The 13,254-nt window shown below is 42.4% G+C and overlaps 1 protein-coding gene and 1 non-coding gene across 8 annotated transcripts in view; both read left to right on the forward strand.

Moving 5' to 3' along the window:
• Nucleotides 1-13,254, forward strand: part of LOC115138200 (actin-binding LIM protein 2-like) — a 106,898-nt gene that overhangs the window by 45,227 nt on the left and 48,417 nt on the right. The window lies entirely within an intron of this gene.
• On the forward strand, nt 5,996-6,051 carry LOC115139097 (U7 small nuclear RNA). Its single transcript, XR_003865059.1, has one exon. It is a non-coding gene; the product is annotated as a U7 small nuclear RNA (small nuclear RNA).

Below are 13,254 nucleotides of genomic sequence, written 5' to 3' on the forward strand. Positions count from 1 at the left end.
TTTCACTAGGGGCTGGTGTCAGTGTGATGTTGTTATGAACACAAGCGGGGTTGCTTGGAAACCAGCAGGGTCGGGACAATGTTGGGCACTTCCTTCAGTTTATCACGTTTATTCTTACATCAGTGTGTAACGCCACTGGACCCCCCCCGGCCATTCAAACTCACTTCTAGGAACGAGCGATGAGTAAAAGGGAGAGAGGAAATGAAGAGGAGCTGAAAAATAAAGGCAGGTCTAGACTCTAGTGAGTGACACTGTCTAAAGAGATCATCCTCTCATTTAGGCTTAGGTGGTATTCAGATTGTCATACCTTCATATCGACCTTGTGCCATACTGGGATATTCGGTAATACCGGCACTGAACACAAGGGGCGCTATTTTCAGACTTCACTGAGACGTTGTAATTGGAAGGTTAGCAATGCTAACAAGGACATGTAAAATCCCATATAGAATGCTAACTAGATGCTAATGAAGGCATTGAGACCATTTTATACAGTCTCTGACCTAAACTATTTTCAGGACAGACATCCCAGTTCATAAAGTTATACAAGTAACTCTTAAAAATGCTACTCACTGTTTTCTGCACGCACAAAACAAATATTAGACAGCAAAGCTCTTGATCCAGGAGGGGAATCTCTGCTGTTACCGGCAAGCTAAACTTCGCTAGAGATCTAACTAGCTACTAAATTAGCACACCAAATGAACAACTGCAGAGCATTTAACACATTTAAGAGAGTAAACTTAATAGGTATACGATATCTAGCTGGCAAACATTAAGTTGCGAATTCCATACTCTAAGTAGATCACCTGGTGCACAACAGTGAGTGACTCACAAGGCTCCAGTCTCTTGTCGTGCTTGTAAACAAACAATTATGTGACAGGTGAGGTTAAGAACGCGATATTATATTATCTCCTAACATATTGCGCAAGTTGACTACAGGTATTTGCTTAAAAAGTTGCGGGCAAATATTCAAATGTATCAAAAAACATCAAAGGAATAGTTTCAACGGTATTGAAAAACCATCCCGTAGCTATTTCAGAATACCCCAGTATATACTGTATACCGCCCAAGCCTACTCTCCATGTTAAAATGTTTATCCCTGGTTTACTGATTCATAGGGGAAGTCTGGTCCGAGGGGAAATGTGCTAAGTGTGAAGATTCTTACACCTGCAATAGTATTTTATTACATTTTCTTTAGCAATTCCTACGTTTTCAATATTTCCTCCACTTTATGTTTTTGGTTTATGCCTGAAATACAGATTGTATTCATGTTTTGTTCATTTGTTAGTGTGGTTTCTCATAGGAAATGTATGAGGCTCGTTAATGAAATGTCAGGCATTTAGAGGGCGGTATTAATACCCCTTATAGACTCAACACTGACAGGGAGAGGCACCGAAGGGGTTCGTCCACACCCCAATCCCAATCCCTTAACCACCCCCCAACCCCCTAATGACAAAAAAAACTAAACTAGAGTGTTTACCGAGACAACACTCAGCTGAACCACCCCAGCCTTATTTTGCCCTTCCCAGAATTCCACTGCAGGAATGCAATTTTCCATCTAATTATTGGATTTATACTGCCAGAATTCTTCATGTATCCTGAGGTATGGAGGGTGGGGGCCCATTTTGACGATAAACTTCCAGATGTTGTGGACTGAGTGTACTCCAGAGCTTGAGGTAGAAGTTACTCTGAAGTCCAGATCTAGGAACAGATTACCCTACCTCTAATCTTAACCTTAACCATTAGAGGGATGAATAAACATCTGACCCTGTATCAGTGGTTGGAGGTAACTTCAACCTACTCTGGCTCCAGCCACTTTATAGGCTGCAACAGGGCCGTATCAGAAAACCATCAAAGACTCCTCAGGTTGACCTGGAGGAGAATCAACCATATCAAATATATGACCTCCCTGTCTGCTTATCGCTAATTAGAGCTAACGCGGGTGTAAGCCAGGCGGCTAATGGTGCCAGTTCTGAAGGGGAAACCATTAGCGCTTTGCTAGCCAATTATAATTAGCACTATGCTACACAGGGTTAGTCATTTAATGTAACCCCCCCCCAGTGGCTCTGGTAGTCTGATATCATCAGGGCTAGGAGTGGTAACACAAAACACAGCCTCAGATGTAGCCCTATTATGCTTAATCATGTTACTTTTAGCTAGCTAATTCACTTTATGCTAGGAATGCTATGAAGTGTTGCTAGCTTTTGTTGATGCAAGAACTCTATCTGTCAAATTTTATGACACCCGATTAATTAGTTAGTTAGTTGAATCAGCTATGTCCAAAATGAAAGATACACTGAAACCGTTGTCTGGCAGAACATTGAGGAGATTTTTATCTCTCGCCTGTTTTTGTTCTCATGGAGGATGATAACATCACAAAAGCATTTTCACACAAAGGGGAATTGACTACTGCCAGCAAAACTGTGGACACCCGATCTTACTATACAAGCTTACAGGCCGGTGAGCATTATACACATAGACCTATGGAAAAACAGGCAACTGTTAGCGATATCAGCTATCAATTTCATTATTAACCTATCCAAATAGATTCCTTCCTGGAACTATTGGTGTTGGACAGTAAACATACACGAACAACCACATGTTCCGGGGTCTATTTGACATGGGGGGGGGGGACAATGGCAGCTGTTTTAGATATTCTCAATGGGGGTGTTGGCTTTTGGCCTCTCTGTTCTCTTGTTGCTTGACCAGAACCTTCGTAGCTCGGGTGCTTTTTTTGTTGTTGTCACTCAGGGATGGGACAGTGACCTCACCCCACACTCACACATACCACCAACGCCCACCTCTGTCAGACCTTGAAACAGGCCCAGGGTCTAGTGCTTGTTCCGTAGGGGTCCTTCTGGGCCAGGTCTTGATTTGCATGGAATGTACTCATAGGGATAGTACAGTAAACACAGTCTGTTGGATAGGGCCCAGAGGTGTTCCTGTTCAGGACAAACTAAGCACCTTGAACATAGGCTACTGTAGACTAAAAAAACGTCACGTTTTCTCCTGTTCTATGTCAGGGCCTGTGAACGGAGAGAGGAGAAAATCTGATGTACAAACATGATGTAATACGCCGTGGGAACGGATAACAGACACAGACCCACGCTAGCTTGCCTCTCTTACGTTGTCTTAGTAGTCTGCGAGCAGTTTAGCTCCACCGAGTGGGAGCAAAGTCTCACCTTGAAGTGAGTTTCTGTTTCTCATGTCAAAATGATCGACCGTGGACAAAACAATCGACCATAGACTCTGCACTCCAATCCCCACGTAGAATTTTATTCTGTCAAGGACACACGCATGTCCACTCATACTACCACCCAGGCACACACTGTAAAATACAAAGGGGCTCTTGCAAGGGACTGCCAGCAAGGTCACACACAGACATATCGGCATACACATTGCACACAGTATATACTGTATATATTTAATAGCAGCAGCATATTGAGGCTGTATGTAGGGTCACTTGGTGTCTTCAAGACTAATCTGGCTTAACCAGATGTCTGGGCTGGCTGTTGTGTCCATTTTAATTTTCCACTGCAGGATCAGGATAGGGAATTAGATTAGCCACAAATTACATCTAAATGACATGCAATTTCATTAGCATCCTGTGGTCTGGTTCTGTTCAGCTTTCAAAAAGGTAATTTGCACGTACACACACACACACACACACACACACACACACACACACACACACACACACACACACACACACACACACACACACACACACACACACACACACACACACACACAAATGGCTGGAGTGGAAAAGATGTAATGGCATCAAATAGATAGTTCGATGTTCGCCTTCAAACAGGCCTCTCCAACCAGGGAATTGTATGCACACAGACCCGGTCTGATTCATTTGTTGATGAGCTGCTCAGGCGTGTGTGCCAGTGTGTATTATTTCCACTAAGGAAAGCTGCTGGTTAGGAAACATTATGAAACATGTCAACGGAGCATTTCAAGACAAATCGGAAATCCCTGAATACCTACAGCAGTTCAGGGCACAAAGCGTCTTAGAGTAGGACTGTTGATCTCTGATCAGTTTTGTCTTTTAGATCATGATGATTAAGATTATATGGACGGGGTAAGGAACTGATCCTAGATCAGCTTGATGAATACAGGCCCCGATAGATTAAACTAGTTGGATGTGGAAGTACACCTCAAAGTGTCTTCATCCGTTTAATCCTGTATTATTACAACCCAAGAATTGACTCCGTTTTAAGTCGTAAATCTCACCGTGAATGACCTTGAAGAAATGATACAATAGACAGAGGTTTCTTATTATTTCTCTCTTAATTAGGTTTCCAAAATCACTCTGATTTCACATAGTGTTCAGAGGGGAATCCTCCGAGGAGATATTCTGAGTGCCTTTACTTCGTAAGTAGCTTCCATTTCCATTTTCCCTTCATGCTACATTAGATAACCTTTCACAAATGAGATGTTCTGAGGATAGGGAGTTTTGGGCCTCGCAGACGGGCATTAGTCTATTATATTCTGTATTGTATAATAGTATTGTCAGAATCCTGGTCAATGTAGACTCTTGTTGACCGGCTATAAACAGGCAGTATAAGGAAGGGTTAAGGTGTGTGTGTGTGTGTGTGTGTGTGTGTGTGTGTGTGTGTGTGTGTGTTTGTGTGTTTGTGTGTGTGTGTGTGTGTGTGTGTGTGTGTGTTTGTGTGTGTGTGCGTGTGCGTGTGTGTCTGTGCTAGGACGATAAAAGACAATTCCACAGATAATGGAATCACGCTTTGACTCAGTTTTTTCACATTAAAAGGTCGATGTCCACGCTCCTGCGGAAATATAATTAGCATAATAATAAAAAATACCATGCAACTCTATGCACAAGGACTACTTTTAACAATTTCCATTGGAAAATGTACAGAAACAGATTTAGTGTTAGAACTATGCAAATGCAAACTTTGGTAATGTTATTTTTTGAGTGTGTGTGTCGGGAGGGATGTTTTTATGTAGGCTACACTGTCCTGGAAAATCATTTTAAATGTGGTCACCTTAGTGTGTGTGTCCGGTTGAGGCTCTGTTTATCCCCAGCTTCCTGTTTTTATTCAGCCACCACGAGTCGAAGGTCATCTATATTAATGCCTCTCTCTTACACAATGCACCCATACCAATATTTCATGAGACATGGGTCTCGGTGTGTGTGTGTGTGTGTGTTTATGTATTGTCTACCTCTAGAGCATCATTCAATTTCTGCTTGATGTCAACGATCTGACTGACTGGGAAACCCTGGCCTAGCGCACTAGTAGGGCTGCAGCACTATGGAGTAGTCAGGTTGAGTTCCCATGTAAAACAAAATACTGCAGTTTACTATAGAACACTACAGTACTGTAGTAAACTGTAGTATACTTTATAATACTCTACTACACACTGTAGTATCCCTCTAACATAAGTAGTACTTACTATAAAATATTGTAGTATACTGTACAGTAAATACTACAATATTATATGCAAAAAACACTATAGTAAATACTACAGTAACGTTTGCAAAAACACTACACTTTTTCTTAACTATAGTAAATACTACAGTACTTAATTTGCATATACCCTGCCCATTCCCTCCTCCGTATCAACATTTGTGCCACCCATAAGTGAGAAACCCACTTGCCAAGTATAGAGTGCCTTGCGAAAGTATTCGGCCCCCTTGAACTTTGCGACCTTTTGCCACATTTCAGGCTTCAAACATATAGATATAAAACTGTATTTTTGTGAAGAATCAACAACAAGTGGGACACAATCATGAAGTGGAACGACATTTATTGGATATTTCAAACTTTTTTAACAAATCAAAAACGGAAAAATTGGGCGTGCAAATATCTTTATGTTTGAAGCCTGAAATGTGGCAAAAGGTCGCAAAGTTCAAGGGGGCTGAATACTTTCGCAAGGCACTGTAGACCATATATTGGGTGCCCTGCAGGTCATACAAAAGAGCAGAAGCCCATAAATATCCATTCAGACCCCAGTTCTTCCTACCTACAGGTTATTAGCTCTTTTAGTATTTCTACAGTAGGTTTCCTCAAAGAGAAGGCCCCCACTTCTATTTCAAAGATAATAAAACAAAAACACTGTCATGATAATACTACAGTATTGTCTGCAGAAACACAACAGTATCAAATCAAATCAAATGTATTTATTAAGCCCTTCTTACATCAGCTGATATCTCAAAGTGCTGTACAGAAACCCAGCCTAAATCCCCAAACAGCAAGCAACGCAGGTGTAGAAGCACTCCCTAGAAAAACTCCCTAGAATGGCCAAAACCTAGGAAGTAACCTGAAGATGAACCAGGCTATGAGGGGTGGCCTCTTCTGGCTGTGCAGGTTGGAGATTAATAACAGAACAAGATGTTCAAATGTTCATAGATGACCAGCAGGGTCAGATAGTAATAATCACTGTGGTTGTAGAGGGTGCAACATGTCTGCACCTGCATACTACAGCCTGCAAAAAACAATACAGTGAATACTATAGCATTTATAAAATAGTATTTCTTCCATGTGGGATTGGCCTAGGTATGGATCCCAAATAGTTATTGAGACTAAGTTATTGTATTTCTCACTCCAGCAAAGTCAGTAGCTACTTCCTATCCATAAAATTAGGAAACCTAATCTACTGCAACATAATATCACATGGCTTTCTTCTCTCAAGCATTAGGTTACACACCCCTTACCAGCACTCCAGACTCACAGTTCAATAGGTCAGAGGCCTTTGAGTCACACACACACACACACACACACACACACACTACTGGGCATCCAGTTTCCACTAAGCATGCATAATGGAGGTCCCACTGCTTATTTAGCGAGTAACACTCGGCTCACAACGAGGCTTGAACCCAGGACCTCACCGAGGATTGAACCCAGAGCACAACTGACTGCCCTCTGGAAGTATCTTACCAGTTGGCGGCACTGAAAAATGTTCAATTCGGGCAGCGCGAGTAGTGACACTTCAGGCTGAGGAGTAAGTTTCACACATCCCCATGTGCTACAAATGCTCCGTATTGTAAGTCAATGCCCTATACAGACTAATAATACTAACCATGAGCTAACACTTTCTAATGTCTTCAAAAGCCAAGTCAACAAACAGATTACCGACCATTTCGAATCCCACCATACCTACTCCGCTATGCAATCTGGTTTCAGAGCTGGTCATAGGTGCACCTCAGCCACGCTCAAGGTCCTAAACGACATCATAACTGCCATCGATAAGAAACAATAATGTGCAGCTGTATTCATTGACCTGGCCAAGGCTTTCGACTCTGTCAATCACCACATCCTCATCGGCAGACTCGATAGCCTTGGTTTCTCAAATGATTGCCTCGCCTGGTTCACCAACTACTTCTCTGATAGAGTTCAGTGTGTCATATCAGAGGGCCTGTTGTCCGGGCCTCTGGCAGTCTCTATGGAGGTGACACAGGGTTTAATTCTTGGGCCGACTCTCTTCTCTGTATATATCAATGATGTCGCTCTTGCTGCTGGTGAGTCTCTGATCCACCTCTACGCAGACAACACCATTCTGTATACTTCTGGCCCTTCTTTGGACACTGTGTTAACAACCCTCCAGACGAGCTTCAATGCCATACAACTGTCCTTTCGCTCCCTCAAACATTTCTTAAATACAAGTAAAACTAAATGCATGCTCTTCAACCGATCACTGCCTGCAACTGCCCGCCCGTCCAACATCACTACTCTGGACGGTTCTGACTTAGAATATGTGGACAACTACAAATACCTAGGTGTCTGGCTAGACTGTAAACTCTGCTTCCAGACTCACATCAAACATCTCCAATCCAAAGTTAAATCTAGAATTGGCTTCCTATTTCGCAACAAAGCATCCTTCACTCATGCTGCCAAACATACCCTTGTAAAACTGACCATCCTACCGATCCTCGACTTCGGCGATGTCATTTACAAAATAGCCTCCAATATCCCACTCAATAAATTGGATGCAGTCTATCACAGTGCCATCCGTTTTGTCACCAAAGCCCCATACACTACCCACCATTGTGACCTGTATGCTCTCGTTGGCTGGCCCTCGCTTCATACTCGTCACCAAACCCACTGGCTCCAGGTCATCTACAAGGCCCTGCTAGGTAAAGTTCCCCCTTATCTCAGCTCACTGGTCACCATAGCAGCACCCACCTGTAGCATGCGCTCCAGCATGGTCACTCCCAAAACCAATTCTTCCTTTGGCCGCCTCTCCTTCCAGTTCTCAACTGCCAATTACTGGAATGAACTACAAAAATCTCTGAAACTGGAAACACTTATCTCCCTCACTAACTTTAAGCACCAGCTGTCAGAGCAGCTCACAGATTACTGCACCTGTACATAGCCCATCTATAATTTATCCCAAACAACTACCTCTCCCCCTACTGTATTTATTTATGTTGCTCTTTTGCACACCATTATTTATATCTCTACTTTGCACATTCTTCCACTGCAAATCTACCATTCCAGTGTTTTACTTGCTATATTGTATTTACTTCGCCACCATGGCCTTTTTTGCCTTTACCTCCCTTATCTCACCTCATTTGTTCACATTGTATGTAGACTTATTTTTCTACTGTATTATGTTTGTTTTACTCCATGTGTAACAACTCTGTGTTGTTGTATGTGTCGAACTGCTTTGCTTTATCTTGGCCAGGTCACAATTGTAAATGAGAACTTGTTCTCAACTTGCCAACCTGGTTAAATAAAGGTGGGAGAAAAAAAAAAAAAAAAAAACACATGCGGTTGACTGTGACATGTTTGTGATGGATTTGATCTCGGAACGATGACGTCTCTTCTTTAGGGAGTCATTGAAAGTCTTTGTGTTGGGCCTAAATAGCTCACTCCTACTGTGTGTTTCATCCACTTGCCATTTGTGAGAAGGCTCTTTGATTAAACATGGTAGCCTATGCTTGAAAACAGGCTATTGTTCAGTTGACAGCCTTATTGTGCGTACGGGGATAAAGCACATCCTAACAACACTTGATTTGATTGGATCTGATTCCATAAGTGCAGCAGCAGGCAGGGGAGCTGCTTTGACACATTCAAAATGAACAAAGGATACGAGATAAATGAAGGAGAGATGAGAGGAAGGAAGCTCAACCATTTCCGTTAGTGGAGAGGAGAGGAGCGTACAGGCCACACCCTCTCATTGCTCTGTACAGAACTTTGGGGATTATGTGATGGTAAACTGGGTTAACCCGTTGCATAATCCACTCCGCTCAACACACCCCAAGAAGAACTGAAGCATTTAGAACAGTCCTTTACGTTCGTCTGATTGAAGATACTGCATCATCATCGTTGAGACACTGATTTGTACAAGGAACCGGTAATCTGAAATGGAAATATGTGCTCAGCGCTTCTCTCCTCTCTTTGTTAGCGCTTCTCTCCTCTCTTCGTTGGCGCTTCTCTCCTCTCTTCGTTAGCGCTTCTCTCCTCTCTTTATTAGCGCTTCTCTCCTCTCTTCATTAGCACTTCTCTCCTCTCTTCGTTGGCGCTTCTCTCCTCTCTTCATTAGCGCTTCTCTCCTCTCTTCATTAGCGCTTCTCTCCTCTCTTCATTAGCGCTTCTCTCCTCTCTTCATTAGCGCTTCTCTCCTCTCTTCATTAGCGCTTCTCTCCTCTCTTCGTTAGCGCTTCTTTCCTCTCTTCATTAGCGCTTCTCTCCTCTATTCATTAGCGCTTCTCTCCTCTCTTATTAGCGCTTCTTTCCTCTCTTCATTAGCACTTCTCTCCTCTCTTCATTAGCGCTTCTCTCCTATCTTATTAGCGCTTCTTTCCTCTCTTCGTTAGCGCTTCTCTCCTCTCTTCGTTGGCGCTTGTTTCCTCTCTTCGTTAGCGCTTCTTTCCTCTCTTCATTAGCGCTTCTCTCCTCTATTCATTAGCGCTTCTCTCCTCTCTTATTAGCGCTTCTTTCCTCTCTTCATTAGCACTTCTCTCCTCTCTTCATTAGCGCTTCTCTCCTATCTTCGTTAGCGCTTCTTTCCTCTCTTCGTTAGCGCTTCTCTCCTCTCTTCATTAAGCGCTTCTCTCCTCTCTTCGTTAGCGCTTCTCTCCTCTCTTCATTAGCTGTTCTCTCCTCTCTTCATTAGCTGTTCTCTCCTCTCTTCATTAGCTGTTCTCTCCTCTCTTCGTTAGCGCTTCTCTCCTCTCTTCATTAACACTTCATTAGCGCTCTTCATTAGTGCTTCTCTTCACCCCTCTTTTCAGAGACAGACAGAAGGCCTATTTAGAGTGTCAGCATGCTGGCTGTCCTGCCTGGTTACTGAAAGAGATGTATTACTCATATTTATTATTACTCAGTCATTTACATTACTTGTCATGCTTAGGACTGGTTTTTATTTATTTTCAATGGGTGATGACGGTCAAAATCATTATCTTCACTGTCATATCTTTATCATCATATCTTTATCATTCCCAGTCTTCTCTGAGTCATCCTCCAGCCAACTCCATGTCCTTTCTACTAGGTCACAGGTCACACGAGGAGGTTTGATGAGTCTATGTTGGTGCCAGTGTGTCCCAAACGTCACATTCTCTGGCACCGGGAGTAGAGGCAGAGGGGATAGGATTCTATCTGCTACATACCAGAACATACCAGATCAGAGTCCTGACTGCATACCAGAACTCCTCCTTCCCAGGCTAAATCCATCCCCTAAACCTTCCAACCATGTTTGGCCCAATTTCTCATTTAAAAGTTGCATCATATAGTCTGCTGAGGTATGCTGTGATATGTTTCGGTGAGTCGCTGTGCTTGCCATTAATGCTCATTTGAAACACTAGACGAGGTCTTTGAGCACATCTACTCCATCTTGATATACAGTATATACATCATGACCTATTATACGTTTTATTATGTGGATTATTATCAAGGCACAAGACGGGAGAATGGTCATGGACAGGCAAAAAGGTCAAAGCCAGATCAGAGTCCAGGAGGTACAGAGTGGCAGACAGGCTCGTGGTCAAGTTAGGCAGAATGGTCAGGCAGGCGGGTACAAAGTCTAGAAACAGGCAAGGGTCAAAACCGGGAAGAATAGAAAAAGGGAAATAGCAAAAGAAGTATGGGAAAAACACGCTGGTTGTCTTGACTAAACATACAAGACGAACTGGCACACAGAGACAGGAAACACAGGGATAAATACACTGGGGAAAATAAGCGACACCTGGAGGGGGTGGAGACAATCATAGGAACAGGTGGAACAGATCAGGGCGTGACAGATTATAATAAATTGTCATATTTATATAGGGTTGATGCATTTTCGTCAGGGCAAAACAGGTCTGTGATATTGAATTAGACATTTCAAATTGTGGTCTTGTGTCAGGTGAACTGTTGTGTCCTCATCTTTTGGGCTGATAATTTAGTTCAAGCATTTGTTATAGAAAGAAGTAACCAAGGGAGCCTTGAGTAATGAAACAATAAATGAACTGCAACATGTTGGCTAAAGCAGTTGCAATCACGAATGCATGCAACTGTTTTTTTCTTGGCTGTACTATTATTGTATTTGTTGTGCTGTTCCAAATAGTCCGAATTTTTGAAATGATGAATTCCCTCTCCCTACTGCCAATTGGCAGATATCTCAATTCTTATTAGTCAATGCCCATTCTCACATTCGGGTCCTTCTCACAGGCTTTGCAGCTTCGAAGTAGGCTACAAGTGAAGACAGACCGATGCAAAGGTGTGCGTCCTTCTTCGGAGGCGTATATTGAAGATGTTAGAAGAACTGTCCACATTTACTTTTTGTCAGCCAACAAGATGAGTTGGCCTCACGAACAGAAAAAGTACTAGCCTATGTCAATCTACCAACCCTCCATAGTAGAATAGTTGGCCTATTCTATTGGTCAGTTTGTCCTTCTGTGCGAGAAATAAATATTACAAACATACTCTGGGAAAGTTGTGGGACACGATAGATCCCAAATGAATACAACCACTGTACATAAAAAAACCCGTTGAAAAACAATGAGGCTGACGCAACAGATCACAACGTTTAGCTTTGTTGGGTTCTGAGAATATGAAAATATACTTATTCATGTCACTGAGGGAGTGCTGAGGTTTAGAGGGTCTACACCAGAAGTTAATGGTTATCTGTAGGAGGAAGGTATTATTTTGTGTGTACAACAAAGCTTGGAATGTGTTGAGTGCAGGGTAGCGATTACATGTGGCAGGCATTGATGACGGGAGAGAGCCATGGATTGGTGATGGAGGGGGGTTGAGGTCAGGTCAGGTCACCTTAAGGGAGAAATAAAAGTTTATGGCCCATATCACTCGTGTCCTGCCTAGCAGTAAAGAACGATGTTTGTACAGATGAGTAGGAGGAGACTCAGCCTATGAGGAACGGTTAAATATCAGTGCTTGTGTGAAAATGTTTTTGTCTAATGCAGCTGTATTGATCCTCTGGGCAGAATAAACTTGGTTAAGCTTTCCTAGTGCCCGTAGAGTTTTTTTACTCTGAGGATTAGAACCTAACAGCTTCAAATGTTGATAACTATTAGGCTATTTATTTACACTATAAGTGCAGCAGTGTGCACACTGCAGTAAGAGCAAATTGCAATTAGCGGGAAAACACCATTCTCAAAAGTGCACCGCAAATATGAGCGGTTTCATACGACGGAGATGAAAATATCCTTCAGAAATGTAGAAAGAGGGAAGATCTAAAGATGCAACAACAAGCATGGGTTGTTAATATGACTAAGATTGTGTCTTTGGCTGCTGGACAACGAAATAAAGTTGAGTACGTGAGAGAAATACGGATTTCAATTGCGTTTGAGGAAGTGTTTACAAAATAATACCCATAACAATCCTGTGGTCGAAAAATGGTAAGACATGCCTCGTAAAATGACAAAAAAACGTCTTGGTTTTAAACAATTACGTCATGGTTAAATAGTCTCAACATGTTGACTGCCTCCAGTCAGATTTCAAGATTGGTGATGTTGTAGTGTGCAACACGCACTGTCCTGACAGAACAACGGTGACTCAAGTACGTCAACAGAATCAAGCCTTTAGACATTAATAATGGTCCTACATTATATTTTACACACTACTGTTCATAAGTTTGGGGTCACTTAGAGATGTCCTTGTTTTTTTTAGACATTGTTAATGTTGTAAACGACTATTGTAGCTTTTTTAATGGAATATCTACATAGTCGTACAGAGGCCCATTATCAGCCACCATCACTCCTGTGTTCCAATGACACGTTGTGTTAGCTAATCTAAGTTTATCATTTTAAAAGGCTAATTGATCATTAGAAAACCCTTTCGCAAT

The sequence above is a fragment of the Oncorhynchus nerka genome, linkage group LG12 (assembly GCF_034236695.1).
Source record: "Oncorhynchus nerka isolate Pitt River linkage group LG12, Oner_Uvic_2.0, whole genome shotgun sequence".
Taxonomy (NCBI): domain Eukaryota; kingdom Metazoa; phylum Chordata; class Actinopteri; order Salmoniformes; family Salmonidae; genus Oncorhynchus; species Oncorhynchus nerka.